The 13,497-nt window shown below is 42.2% G+C and overlaps 1 protein-coding gene and 1 long non-coding RNA gene across 8 annotated transcripts in view; one reads left to right on the top strand and one right to left on the bottom strand.

The window, feature by feature from the left end:
- Positions 1 to 13,497, top strand: part of dnm1a (dynamin 1a) — a 63,286-nt gene that overhangs the window by 38,380 nt on the left and 11,409 nt on the right. The window lies entirely within an intron of this gene.
- On the bottom strand, positions 1,598 to 3,582 carry LOC127530943 (uncharacterized). The gene is made up of 2 exons (XR_007937752.1): positions 2,765 to 3,582; positions 1,598 to 2,137 (listed from the first exon to the last, which is right to left on the bottom strand). It is a non-coding gene; the product is annotated as an uncharacterized LOC127530943 (long non-coding RNA).

The raw sequence follows: 13,497 nt of genomic DNA on the forward strand, positions 1-13,497 counted from the left end.
CAGTTTTTGTGCATCTTTTCCTTCACGTTTTCGCTGCTAAATTCAGACACATTGACATGTTTCTTTACACCATGCTCGCAAAACAGCGCACCGCCGTTTTATTGGCTGCCTCTTGTCATGGGGAAAACCCTTGTCGTAGTCTGGCAACACACAGTCACAGAAACACACACACACACACACACACACACACCACCCCCAGACACTAATAATAACTTTCAACCCAACTAGCGGTGCCAGGATGTTTTGGTTAGTGTGTGTGTGTGTGTGTGTGTGTGTGTGTGTGTGTGTGCTCTCAGAAACCTTCTGGTCCGTATTACCACAGGACATGCCAATTCTTTGAATCAGGCTTCTCTGTAGCTTAGAGCTTCCCAAAGCAGAGCAGGGAAACTTGAATGGAGCCAAAAAAAAAATGGTTGAAAACAAAAAAAAAGACTCTTACAACTGTGATTTTATAGCATGTGTGATATTTGCAGATTCATGCATTTATACATGCATTTAAGTGGCACACAAGCAGAGATGAATGGCAGATATGACTTTAGTGGCTGCGGGATGTATTTTCATTGGGTGCCTTTTTGTGTTTTGCGTGAGTGTGTGTGTGTGTGTGTGTGTGTGTGTGTGTGTGTGTGTGTGTGTGTGTTTGGGTTTCCCTGCTCATGTTGTAAAGCTGCCAGAAAGCCAGACTCGCCTGGTGATCCCAGCTGTAAACATCCTGGGGGGAACCAGCAGACTGCAGCTTTCAACACACTCACCAGTAACATATCTGCTATAAGGTGTGTCTGTGTGTGTGTGTGTGTGTGTGTGTGTGTGTGTGTGTGTCTGCAGTCATGTGTGGGTGTGTGCTTGCGTGTACACTCCTATGTATATATATATAAAAGTTGTGTGCTGGTTGCAGGGCTCTAAATGGAAACAGGTTGGTTTGCGGTTTTCATTCTTGCAGATGATGCTCTGTGATGGGACACCGTGTGAATGTTTCTGCCTCCCTCTTTTTCTTTTTGTGAGACAAGAGTTCAAAATGGTTCGCTTTTATCAAAGACAGGCTGGCTGGAAGGCGAACTACGGCCCCGGAGAAGAGGTGGAAGAGAAAACAAAACGGGACGCGAAGCAGGGGGTCCGGCTAAACGCGTAATGTTTCACATGACGTCACCTACAAACACCGAAGCCACAAACAATTTTCAGTGGTTTTTTTTGAGGGGGGGGGGGGGGGTTGCTATACAAAGACTCGTTAAAAAAAAAACGGTGAATAGACAATGATAGAGTGGCTGCTCTTTCAACATTTTTGTATGGTGGCTTCCTGCCTCTCTGCACATTACATGGTCATTTGAGGTAAAGCAGCCACAAGCTGATGCAGGAAAAGCCGAGACATAATTGTACATTTTCATCACGAGTGCAGTGTGATGCTGGGGGTTTGCTGTGTGCTTTAGTTATCTTTTTGGGTAAGTGTTCATTTTTTTTCCCTGTGTGGTTGAACTTTTTTTGGTTTCAGCTCCGTCTTTCGGGTAGAAAAATAAACAACACGTCGAGAATATCATGCAACCGTCATTGATATGTACAAATCTGTAGGAAGTGTCAAAAAAAAAGAAAAACGCAGAGAAACAGATCAGAATCCAAGAATCTTTATTTCAACTATTTCAGATTATTTCCACAAGCTCTTGGTTAGATGACAGTACACAACACTTTTATAGCAAAATGAACCTGATGGCTACATTTTTAGGACGCCTGTCACTCATAAATCCATCCTGGGCGAGGGCTAGGCCTCTGTGGTGGGGCCTTTGGGTGCTTTATTTAGGCTTGTGCACAGGCTGGTCCAGATGGACGAGGGGTGGTGCTGCTGTTTGCTCCCACAGATGTGCTCTGGATGCCCTCTGCAGCGCTTTTAGTTTCTTTTCTTCCTTTTGTACGCTTTGTCCCGTGCTTCCCCGGCCAGCCTAACCAATGTGCAGACTACTGTACAACCACTACTTCCTGAACAGGTAGTCTGAACACTGGGCAGGCGGGCTGGGCGGCTGGAGGATGCTGTGGAGAAAGTTTAGGCTTCCAGATTGAGCCAGTACTCACCGCGAGACTTCCAGCTCCTCGCAGTCTGACTACAAAGTGCTGATCAGGCTGGAGATGGAGCGAGCCGGAGGAGAAGAACGGCCTGTAAAGGGATGGATGAGGGGCGCCGGCAGGGAGGCAGAGGAAGAAGAAGAGGAGGAGGAGGAGAGGTTAGACAGAGGTGATAGCCACTGACTGACAGATTCAATGACATTCCCTCCTGCTTCCCGCTGTGAGAAGCAACATTCCACACCGAGCTCAAACACAAGACGCAGGGAGGCTTGTTAGATTCACCAAATGTCAGAAGCAAAACATTGTGAGAAGCAATAAATCCCATCAGAATTTCAATCATTCATCTGTGGTCTTTCAGCCCGAGATCTATTTTCTTCAAAGAAGAAGCGAGTTAAAGAAGACAACATACACAGAAAATGACTTCATCAAATCAAATTTAGCCCAAATTTGTACAACCTAATCTCTGTTTCCCTCCGCTGAACCCCAGGCCAAGACTAAATAAATAAAAGCCAGGATGTTTCGTAAGAGCTTTCAGAGTTAGATGCATCAACAAACCAAGCGCTCCTCGTCGCTCTTGGTTAGAAACTTATCAGGGAATATTTGTGGTCAGCTGAGATCACGCTAAGTCTGACCCAACACTTCCTATTAAAATGCCGCAATAACTTTAGTCTCCTTGACACAAACAAAAAAAGAGCTTTTCTCCTCGACGAGGGAATACCTGCGACTTCTTGACTGATGTTTCTTCTTCTTCTTCTTCTTCTTCTTCTTCTCGGCTGATGTCGCTCTTCTTTCCTCAGAATCTCCTGCCGCACTGTTTAGGAGGCAGAAGCTGCTTCTTGATGGTGTTCTTATTCTACTTCCTAGAGCCAAAAAAAAAGAAGAAGAAGAAGCGCTCCAGTTATGAGCAAGGTGGACCGGCTGGAGGTTCGACGTGGCAAAAGAACTGGCCACCAAGTTTCCCCTTCGAGAGACAGAAGGAGAAAAGGAGCGAGAGAGAGAGGAGATATGGAGGGAGAAAGAGGAGGAGCTCGCCGGCCCCCCATTTTTCCTTTCTCCTCTCTTCTTTCTCTCTCTCTCCTCCCTCTGTCTGGCTCCCCCTTCCTCTCCTCCTCCCCTCTTTTCCTTTCTGTCTTTCTTCTTATGAGGAGAAAGTGTAAGGGTCAAAGGTGAACAGGAAGTGAGATGCATTCATTTGGCGCGCTGTAAAGTTTTGGAACAGCGGCTGGCTGCAGAGGGAGGGAGCTTTTTTAGTGGAAGCGTATGTGGGAAGACGGGAGGATGTCTGTGGAGGCATATGTGTGTTTCGTAAAAAAGCTCCCGCGTGTTCGTCTTTCTCGTGCATGCCCTGCATTCGGCGCATGCGAGCGTATGTGCGGGGGTTTTTTTTGGACGTTTTGAGTGATGGATGTGTGTGTAGGAGTGGGGCTGGATGAGAGCAGAGGCTCCACGGTCTTTGTAGCGAGGGCAGGAATGTCGGCGTTTTCTTGGCAAGCGGGAGGAAGCCTTGTAATAACTCCAGATGTGCAGCCCTGTGGTCTCCATCTCGCTCTTGCTCCCTCTGTTTTTACTTCTAAAGCTGATTTCCTCTCCCTGTCCGACTCGAATAAAGAGCCCTTTATGCAGCTCTGCAGCAACACACACACACACCGAGTGGTGGCGGAGAGAGAGGGGGGATGTGGGCACTGGTTGGAGGGGTGACATACTACTGGTAAATCAGAACCAGAGACGATGTGTGTGTGTGTGTGTGTGTGTGTGTGTGTGTGTGTGTGTGTGTGTGTGTGTGTGTGTGTGTGTGTGTGTGTGTGTGTGTGTGTGTGTGTTTGTGTGTGTGAGTGTTCAAAGTTTGCCTCCTTCACCTTCGTCTTCGCTTCACACACACTCCGAGGCTTCATTCTGACTCCTGGCAGACAGGAGCAATCAGTGCTAGTGTTTCCAGGTGTATACGTGTGTGTGTGTGTGTGTGTGTGTGTGTGTGTGTCGAGGTCGTGTGTTTGTTTTAGCTATAGTTTCTGAGCTCCAAATCAAAGCAGACACGATCCCAGGAGAGACGAGTCAGCAGTGCTGCTAGAGATGGAGGGCCGCGGAGGAAAAATTGAGAAAATCTGAAAAAAAAAAAAGGCAGGCAGACAGATGCCCAGCGAAGCTTCACCGCTAAAATGCAGCTGAGAAACGAGCCAGAAAGGAGAACGACAGGCATCGGTCCTTGCAGGAGATAAAATGGGATGATTGTTGCAGTTGAGTTTCAGGGTTTGGGGACTGGAAAGAGTGAATTTTAATGGGTGGGTGGGGGGAGTGCTGCGGTTGCACCAACATTGTTTCCACTGTTTGGATGACCAGGCAGGCAGCTTCCTTTATAAACTCTTAGTCAGTAAAGCCAGAAATACAGAGAAAGTATGCACACACACATCCAGTCTAATCCGTGATTCTGTGTTATTCTGTCTCCCCGTGAAATACGACTCGTTAATACGGCCGCGAAAAGCCTCCAGTTTCTGGCTTTGTTTTTCTTGTCTGTGTGTTTAGATGTTGCATTAAAGCGAACAACGCCGTCAGTTCCTGCGGCTGAAACTGTACCTTTTGTGTGTTTGCATCAGTGCGGGGAGGATTCGATTTTAAACGTAGATTTATTTGAGACGCTCCAGCCAAACCCAGAGAGGCAGCCCCAAAATATGATTGGCTATATTTTACATTTTACTGATGTTTCAGTGGAATCTCACGGCAAGTTTAAAAACTACAGATAGTGTGTCAGTCTTTCTTCCTGTTGGCTAAACGTGAACCACATAATAGCTCGGCGTTATTATCGTTCTCTGTTGTAGTATCATATTATTATTATTACTTATTTGTTGGAAGGAGAAACAAGGAGATCAAATGTTTAAAGTAGAGGCCTGAGTAGAGGGTAAAAGGTCAGGAAACTTTTTTTTTTTTTTGTTGGAAATATGCTTAATGGTGAAGAATGTGATGAGAAAATCAGTGCTGCTTTTATATTTGTCAGTTAAATGGGATGTCGCTGCCAACAGCTGGTTAGCTCAGCTTAGACGGGAAACAGAGAAATAGCTTGTCTGGCTCCGACCAAAATCCACTTACACTCACTGATTAATGCGCTATTTCTTCTGTGTTTAATATGTAGAAAAAAAACAGTGTGAAAATAACAATTCAAGGTTTTGTGAAAAGTCGTGTGTTTGCAGAATCTCTCTCCTCATGGCTGTCTTCAGGTGCCAAAATGTGAATTTGTTCCTTTATGATGCACTCAAGAAATTCTCCTGTAGGGAAAATGGTTATTTTTATTCAATTTTATTACAATTTCCCTATTGTTTCTAACTGTACATTTGATTTTTTTTAGATTGTGCATTCCTGCATAGTTCAAATAGTTCGTAAAATCAATTTTTATTTCAAAGAAAACACCCTCAGAGATAGAAAAAGGTAGAAAAATAGCTGAAAATTCAGTCAATAGAGTGATTAATGTCTGTTTGAGGTGTAAAATCGACTGAATTTCATGAAAGCAGCAAATATGTGTGACCTTTTAGGGGAAAAAAAGGAAAGGTTTAATGGGGAGTATGATGGAAAAATGCTGCTAAACCCCCTAAATTAATACATTACTGAGTCTCATTGTAAAAGAAAATAGTAGAAAAGTGGGTGAGAGATTGTAAAATACAAATGAGATGAGTGATGAGTGCAGCGTGTTGGAGACTGGTTAGGGGATAATTCAAAGTTTATTTTGCCTGACTGATGAGATAATGGATAGTTTATGCTGTTCTTTCTGTAAATTATCATTTTTTTTCTTTAGTTGTTCCACACTTGTCCAGAGCACATAGCCGGTTCAAAAATCGTTACGGGAGCAAATTCTGGGAGTAAACTCAAAAAGGGCAAGATAGACTGAAAGAAACCACAGAGATGTTTATATTTGCTGAAGAAACCAAGACTCAGTCCCATCCCTCCCTTCTGTTACAGTTAATCATCACCTGATTGATTACAATAAATTCAGAAATTATTTCTGAAAGTATCATTATTGATCTCAATTTTAAGGCAACGGAAAAGAACTTGCATCACCCCAGTAAATTAATAAATCTGAGAATATAATTTTAAAAGAACACAAAAAGTAGCTCTAATAGTGTGTATTACTTATGTTGTGAGGACATAAATCTTTCTCTACAGTCACATTGTGGGGATTTGCTTCTGTTTTGAGGACAAAAAGCAAGTGCTTATGATGTAAATCATTAATAATGCATTAAGTTTAGCTTAAAGATGAGGTTTAAGGTTCGGTTTGGGTTATGGAAGTAGTAGTTGCAGTTGGGTTTTTGGCAAAGTTTCCAAGAAATGAGCATAAATCAGTGTAAAGTGATGGAAATACAACTGTGTGTGGCAGTGTTGTAGTGTTCTTATGTGTATGTTCTTTTGACAGACATTTAAATGTGTTTTATGGCTTTTAAATAATGTATTCTCACATTGCAAATATTCATATTTATGGCTATTTGATACGATTCTTACATTTTTATATGTTATTTTAATGACTGCCTTTTCCATGATTTCATGAATGAAATACTACTGAATCCTTAAACTTGACATAAGCGAGAGATTTTTATGCTCACAAATATAATTTTACAAGCCTGGAGTTACTGTAAATGTGTAAGTTTTAAAAAAAAATCCCTTTCCACACTTAGAACTGCCCATCATTGGTAGAATCTTAAAAATATACTCAGGCCAGACACACCCTCTGTCTAGTATTCAAAACAAGCGGGTTGCGAAGTGCAAATTTGATATTCTGGCTGTTCATTTTTGCTGTATAAAAAGACAAAGCCTGTGCTAGCGGTTAATTTAGGTCTGTCATATGTACATAGAACTGGTTTGCAGCTCAGATTAGATGAGGAAAGTTACCATAGATTAGAGAAATAGGACAGTTTGATTATGCAGAGAGCTCCATTCTGGGATTTTCTCATTTTTTCCCATAATTTTTCCAAAGCAAAAATACACGTTCAGGACTCAAATATTCACTACTTTACTTGTGAGAAACCAAAAAGTTGTACATGAAAACCACATGTGGCTTTGAAAGAATGTTTACATTTTACACTCAGGTTGGTTTACACATGCGAACGTTTTATTCTGACATGAGAGACGCGCTGCTGCATATCTTTTGTTGCTTCATTTCAGTTTTTTTTTTCACAGAAGAAACACCAACTTAGTAATATATGTGCATGAATTCACATTTGTAAGATTATGTGAATTTTTTGCAAGTGAAGTTCTCCGGTTGTCTGCCACCATCTAGCTGGAATTCTCATCTACTGGGAGCTTTGTAAAAGTCTCCTGAACATTTGCCTTCCATCAAACCAGAGCTGCTAGACGTATGGGGATTTTCACATGTGTTTATACGGTTAGTCGGCTGGGGTCCCCCTCCTCCCCCTTTCTCTACTCTTTGGTGGTCACTGGTGATTGATCACATGTCCTGGCCAGCCCCAAGGTTGTTACACCGACCCTCTGCAGACGTAAATGCCGAGCAGGTAATTAACTGCTCAGCAATTAGCCGCTAAACTGGAAGGTATCAGTGAATTTCCAGGCTGTGGAAGTTTCATTTCTGCACGTTTCTTCTTAATCTCGTTCCCACAGGAAGAGCTGAGCAAAGCAGAAAGAGAAAAGAAAAAGAAAAAAAAGACAAACCGAGCAGCCAAAACTTTGTCATAACAAGGAAATGTGAGAATTCATGTTTCTATCCCCAAGAAACTGGACACTTCAGATTGGATTTGTTTTCCTGAAACATTTGTCTGCAGCTGACGGGCCAGCTAGAAAAAAAAGCCTCCTTATCTTGACTCTTATCAAGTAGCACTTTGCACGATAGATGAAGTATTAGAGAGTGCGGACGCTGGCACCCTGCCCGAGGTGATTTGTTATGCGCGTTATTGCACAACCTTGCAGCTCAGTGAGTCATGAACAGCTGCGCGTTTTTTACACATTGTCCCAGAATAGCTCCAATCTCACTGTTCCCGATTGCAATTCTCTCAGCTAAACCGTTTTCTGTTCCTGATTTAAAATTTGGCAACATGAGGGCCTCGCTTTAAATAAAGTCCAAACAGCATTAAGTCAAATTAAGTTTTCTCAAACACTCCTTCTGCTGCTTTTCAAACACCAAACATGGGCTTTGCATGCGTTAGTGGCTTTTATGGTTATATGCGATGCTCGTAAAGTTTTCTTCTTGCAAAAGTTGATCACAAAAATTCTCCATAAATTGAATTAAATGCGCTAAACAAGTGCATCAAACCCGCTGATGTCTCATCCCGTACAACTTTCCCCCGCCCCCATCGTGTAAGAATCACAGAACTCCGCTCTGTGTTTAATTTTTTCAATAGGGGAATGGTAGAAGAATGGAGGGAAAGAAAAACGGAGGGAGGTGAGGAGGAGGGTTGTAAAAATTGCCGTTGGCTGCCACCCAGGGCCCAGTCTTTGTGGTAATGAAGGGTTAGAAGCAGCGTTATTGCTCCCAGATGCCGTGCTGCTTCTCCGCAGCCCTTTGATGCATGGCCCAAGTCACCAGGACTTTTCTATCAGACTCCCATCAACATACACACTACCACACACACACACACACACACACACACACACACACACACACACACACACACACACACACACACACACACACACACACACACACACACACACACACACACACACACACACACACCCTAAGACATGCAGGCTTTTAAAACAACATGGATGCTGTAAACGAGTGTCCTCTCGGTTTAGCCAAGGCAGCCTACTCAGAATTGTTTCAGAGTGCTAATTGGATATGGTTTGTGTAAGCTCGCAGTGTGTGTGTGTTTAACACTTCCATATGTGTGTGTGTGTGTTCGTGCGAGGCCATATTTCATCAGCGTTTTGAAATTGTGTTTGAGTCCCTGCGATGTTTTTTTGGACGGTGTGCCGAGTGGTGAAGTGCCTTTATGATTCCTGAAGTGAACTTCCTCTGGCTTTTCATAATGAGCCTGCTATTACTCACTAGCAAAACAAAACCATGAAAAGTACTTTGTTCACACACGGCTGCAAACACCAACCGCCGAGTGCAGAGAATTAACTGGTGCACGTGTGTGTTAGGGGCAGAAAATGTTGGATAAATAAAGGTTCTGACAAAGATGAGGATTCGCACCTGTGATTCACGTGGAAATACGCAAAAACACAACATCTGTGGTTAAAAAACACATTTTCACTGCTAGTTCTGGTGGTATTGAATCTTGTTTTTAGAAATCTGCCTAAATATAGTGGAGGAGAGTAAAATTTTAGCTTGTGATGCTAATGCGATTGAAAAATTCAAATAAAAAAAGTTGTGTGACAATTAATCAACTGAATAATAGAATGAATAAACCCTCCAGTTTCAATAGTCTCATCAAAACAGATGCATTTAGTGGGACTTTAAACTTAACCTCCTTGCTAGCGTTGCAGCACCTGCACTGCCTCTAAATAAGCAATCAGGAAAGTGAATACAACCCAGAAAGCTTAAGACGTCTTTAATGAGTACAATTTCCAATCTATCATTAGGGATAAAACCATGTTTGCTAAAGCTGGAAACCCACCTGATAGATACCGGAATATGAAGACACTGGGGTAATCAGAAAACTCCTGTATCCAAGATAGACTAAATGACTTGATGAGAACAGCTTCTGGTCTATCATGAAAAACTGGGCTGTGTTTTTGCACCTCAAACAGGAAGATTGGAAAGTGACTGATCTGATTGTCAGAGAATGGGGCAGTCATAGATGGCCAAAGTCCAAGGGTGACCTGCAGACCTGAGAGTGTTTTGATGAGGACATCTTCTGGTCTGTCATGGAAGAAACTCAAATAGTGGTTGATCTGATTACAACAGAAGAATATACACAAGATGAATCAGAAAATTCTTGAAGAATCTGCTGAGAAAAACGTATGCATCTTGATGACAGAGGAGGCTATCTGAGCTCCTGTGAGACAGGAACCCTTTAAAGTATCTGAGATGATTGCCTAAGACTGGAGGTCCATGCTGACCAGCTCTAAGGACTCTCTCAGCACAGTGGAGGTTTAAAGTTAAACCATCTTTCTGCCATATTTTGACTCCACCTCTCTTCCTTCTCCCACCACATCTGAACTTTCTCAACCCTCCCAAGTGAGACTATCTTCTCAAATTTCTGACAAAGAAAAGAAAGGACCGCTGCAAATGTCCAGTCACAATACAAGACCAGATCATATCCTGAATCTTCTCAACTCTGATGGTTTGACATCTGTCCAAGATCTGGCAAGGAACCATCCCGAGGCACAGAAGCAAAAGCTGTGTAAGATCTACCTATGTGTCACTGAGGAGATAAAAAAAGTGTGCTCACCTCCAGATGACCATGGATGACATGGTGGGGGAAACAGACAATGCTCTCATACTGAAATTGTCTCAGTCCAACACCTTAACCAAGAAGATGTTTCATTGGACACTGTGATGTAAAATTGCAGCTTAGATTGAACCATGAACATTGTGCTGAATGCTGGGTTGAGTCACCACAGTGCTGCAGCTAGACTAGAGCTAGTGCAGGTGAGCACGTCGGCCAGTTATGTGACATCTTTGGAGCCAAACGGATACTTGCAGGTGGTGAAAAGTTTACCAAATGCTTCCTAATGACACTTAGCAAAATATGTGTTGATGCTGCAGGAGACGTGAGGCGCCACGGACATGACATCGTCAGAAACATTTCCAACCACACCACCTTCCAGAAACAGTGGAAAAAGGCGACTCCAGAACAGCCTGGATGCCTTAATGAGGAGGCTGAAAACAGTGAAAGAGACCCACAGGGAAGGGATGTATTTTATCTGTGTATGTCTCTTTTAGTTCACTATGCTTGTCAATATATCAGCTTTAGCAAAATAAAAAAACAAGACTTAAGATTATATCTTTAGGGCCTTAAAGTTTCAAAAAATGTGACTAATGTAGGATTTTCTGTCTTTGCGCATTAAGAAAAGTATACGTGCTGAATTTGTTTCCATGACCAGTGGTCATTTTTGGGGTCCTTAGACTGTCATCAACTAGAATTTGTATGCCAAGACATCAAAGTCAATTTTCCAGAATGTTGACATAAACTGGACACATCAAAGTTTACCCATAGATTGTAAAGAGAGAGAGAGAGAGAGAGAGATTAGCCTGTGGCAGATCGGAATAAGAAGTCAAGCATCTATTGCCTGTTTTACTCTGAATGGTAAATTAATTTACAAAATAAGCATATTACTGTATTAAAGTAGATGTGAAACAAGAGATTGAGACCATAAATTCATTAGGAAAATGTTGACTGAGGTAATAAATCAATTAAAAAGTAGTTTTCCCCCCATAGACTTCTATACAATCAGACTTCTTTTTACAGCCACAGGAGTCGCCTCCTGCTGGACATTGGAAAGAATGCAAGTTTAAATCACTGTATTTACGGGTTAAGTCAATCTTTTACATACAGTCTTTACTTTAACCAGTGATAGCTAAGGTTTCTGACAGCAGGCACTGCAACAGTTCCTTATATGTAAAATAATAATAATAATAATAATAATTATAATTATAATCTCACAGTAAATATGCTGGATGTCGTTTTATTTTCAGTTACATAACCAGTAAATCTATGAATGCAAACACACGAGAATATTGTGATGGTGTTGTAAAGCAAAATGTTTTATGCCGTGTCTCCTTCCCCTTTAATAATTTATTGTTACATTCATCTTTTCTCCGCTACTCATGTTTTTTTTTAAGACTACAGTGACTATTTACAGCTTGCAGCTGTATTCCACACATTTTGGAAAAGAAAAAAATAGAAATATTAGACATAAAAAACAGGCTTGTAAATGTCCTATAGAAGTTTTAAATCTAATCTCAATACCACTGGTAATTTTTCTGATTTTGTAGTATAACTAGGATAGATTTTAATCCAGTACAGGATTAGTGGTTTGTCTCTGTGGCTTTGAGCAAAACTTGATCCTGCTTGATACAATAGTTTTTATTATAATTTCTGTTCTCTTTAGTGTGGCTTTCAAATCCTATAAACCCCCCATTTCGCTCACAGTTTTGCTTAAATGTTCCGTAAAACTTGTTCTGCATTTCAGAATATTTGCTGATTAGTCATACACAGGGACAAGTGCATCAAAAAACAGGTATATTCACAAATGACCACGGGCACATACATTTTTATTACACTTCAGCTGTTTCCAGTCCGATTATTCTCAAAAGACGTCTCCCAACAGCCCAGTAGTTTCTTTTATGCTCTCCCACAGAGTAAAGTGCAGCAGACAAAGGTCAAATATAGTGTGCATGCTTCACGTATGTCTTATATACCTTATGCATATGGTGAGTGCCTCTGCCTGCGTGTAGGTCTGTTTTCTCTTGTGTCCCTGTGAGTGTGCTTAATGTCTGAAATCTGTACCGCTGCCCACTCATGCTGACTGGATTTTATAGGAGCATATGGGAAAGCACTCAATCCCCTGCTTCCCCAAACACCACACATGTAAAAACACACATGAAAAATGGGCTGCTGGACCTAGACAGAGAGAAAATAATAATCTGATTTGATGTCGCAACAATGCAAATTCATCTCAATGGATACCCAGTGTTTATTATTTCCTGACTTTTCCTGCTGCTTGGAGATGCAAAACTAATCATTGTAGTCGGTCTTTGTGGGTTATGTGTTATCACTGTTGTCATATAGTTCACCTTTTCGCCTCAGATTTATCTCGTTTTACTTTCCCCGCATCATGTACACGCTCACTAGTCGCCCCCCCCCCCCCCCCCCCCCCCCCCGCCTTACTCTTCCCTTTCCAACTCTCCTGACTGGATTTACTGGCCAGAGGAGAGGAAAATGTATGAATCAGTCCAAGGTTGCTCACTCCCAGGGAGAGGGAAAGCCAGAGAGCAAGGGGAACAAGGGAAAAGAAGGGGAAAAAAAGACAGGAGAAAAGGAGGAAGATGGAGAAATACTGAGCGAATAAAAGAAAAAGACAAAAAGATGGAGGACGGGGACTCACCAGCGCTATAAATGATGATGTAAGCAGTCTGGGGCCACTGCTTGTTTAGTTTTTTTTATATTGTGGACCTCAAAGTGTAGCAGCGAATGTGTGTCTGTGTTTATGTGTGTGTGTGTCTGCGAGGGTTTTTACATGCATTTAGGGGATATGACCATTTGGCTGCACAGGCCATAAATCCTTTGATGAAGGAGTTTGGTCACACATACAATCCTCTCTGTGACACACACACACACACACACACACACACTCACTCGCAGTGGGTTGGGCAGGGCAGGCCCGCGGTTAGCCATCCAGATGGTTTTAAGGTTAGTTAGAGACTACGCTCAAAGGTGCTGTTTGCAACCCAAGCAGAGTGCATGTGTGTGTGTGTATTTGTGTGTGTGTGTTTGGACAAACCCGCTCACCCCGGGCTATTTTTAGAATCTCATTTCTGCTAATTCTTGTCCACATTACAACATTAAA

The sequence above is a fragment of the Acanthochromis polyacanthus genome, chromosome 18, assembly GCF_021347895.1.
Source record: "Acanthochromis polyacanthus isolate Apoly-LR-REF ecotype Palm Island chromosome 18, KAUST_Apoly_ChrSc, whole genome shotgun sequence".
Taxonomy (NCBI): domain Eukaryota; kingdom Metazoa; phylum Chordata; class Actinopteri; family Pomacentridae; genus Acanthochromis; species Acanthochromis polyacanthus.